Below are 1531 nucleotides of genomic sequence, written 5' to 3' on the forward strand. Positions count from 1 at the left end.
AGGGCGCAGGGCAGTGAGGATGGTCCAGTCCTCAGGCAGGGCAGGGCGCAGGGCAGAGAGGATGGCCAAGCCCAGGCAGGGCAGGGCACAGGGCAGAGAGGATGGCCAAGCACCCAGGCAGGGCAGGGCGCAGGGTGGCGAGGATGGCCGAGCCCAGGCAGGGCAGGGCACAGGGCAGAGAGGATGGCCGATCCCAGGCAGGGCCAGATCAGGAAAGCCCTGGGCCCCTGCTGAGGATTGCGCAGGTGTGCACGGATTACATTGTGGATATCATTCACTCGTTAATCAATTTTTTTTTTACATTTAAAAATATTTTATTTTGTTTTACGATATAGTTCCCTAGGCTCTGGGGTTGCCTGTGCCCTTCCCCAAAGTCCCTCTTTCCTCGTTAACATGTGTGTGTGTGTGTGTGTGTGTGTGTGTGTGTGTGTGTGTGTGTGTGTGTTGGTCCCAAGAATCTGGACTGGCAAGTCTCAGTCATATGGATGCAAAGCACCCAGCTTGAAGAAGAGAGTGGATTCTTTGTTTTTTAATATGTAACGCTTCACGAATTCGCGTGTCATCCTTGCACAGGGCCGTGCTAATCTTCTCTGTATCATTCCAATTTTAGTATACGTGCTGCCCAAGCGAGCACCAAGAGAATATATTCTAACTTTCCAATCGTGTTGGTGCACCAAGCAGGCTGGCTGGAGGAGGGTGGCTCCGGGTTTCCCTGGCCTATCAGAGCCCCAGTCATACGTGCTATGAAACGCTGGAGCACAAGGCAAGTTTTACAAAGAAGACATCAAGCTTACTGCCATCTCCCACACCCCCAACACCCCCAGTTTTCTAGAATCATGGTGAATCAAGACGTTTTCCCCAAGACCAACAGTAAGGGTGCTGCCTGGAGTGGCAGGGGGAGGGAGTCAGCTGTCATCGTCACCTAGGTGGCAATAGTCACTGTCCCAGCTCTATCGGCTACATGCAGTGCAACGAAGGCAGAGCTGGCTCCATCAACACTGTTTCATTCACGTGAGTATCCCTGGAGAGGCACATCTCCCAGGGCTGCCAGGAGCCAGCACTACGGTCACTCGAGTTACGAAAGTCCCCACTTGGCTGTCCATGGGTGCAGATAGGATTCGGTTGCAGAATCCATGCCAGCAACGTGTTCCAAATGCAAGCAGCACATCTGGCAAGGAGAGCAGCTGTGGAAGTTGGGTAGGGGCTCCACAGAGCTGAGCTCTGGGGACTGGCATGCTGTGGCCTCATCTGTGCCTGAAGGCTGTCTGAGCCTACGGCACGGACAGAGATGGGGAGGGTATCATAAAATGCTTTGTTCTGTATCCTTAGCATCTGTGGGATGCAAATAAAAGACTTGAGGGGCTGGTATAGTGGCTCAATTGGCTAATCATTTGCCTGCCACCACCAGCATCCCATATGGGCACTGGTTCAGGTCCCAATTGTTCCACTTCCCATCCAGCTCCCAGATTGCGGCCTGGGAAAACAGTGGAGGATAGCCCAATTCCTGAGATGTTGCACCCATGTGGGAGAC

The 1531-nt window shown here is 53.4% G+C and overlaps 1 non-coding gene across 1 annotated transcript; it reads right to left on the reverse strand.

Annotated features, from left to right (window-relative positions):
• Window positions 1–528: 528 nt before the first annotated feature.
• Window positions 529–634, reverse strand: LOC118758383 (U6 spliceosomal RNA). Its single transcript, XR_004995679.2, has one exon. It is a non-coding gene; the product is annotated as a U6 spliceosomal RNA (small nuclear RNA).
• Between the last annotated feature and the right edge of the window lie 897 nt (window positions 635–1531).

This window comes from Ochotona princeps, chromosome 1 (assembly GCF_030435755.1).
Source record: "Ochotona princeps isolate mOchPri1 chromosome 1, mOchPri1.hap1, whole genome shotgun sequence".
Lineage (NCBI taxonomy): Eukaryota > Metazoa > Chordata > Mammalia > Lagomorpha > Ochotonidae > Ochotona > Ochotona princeps.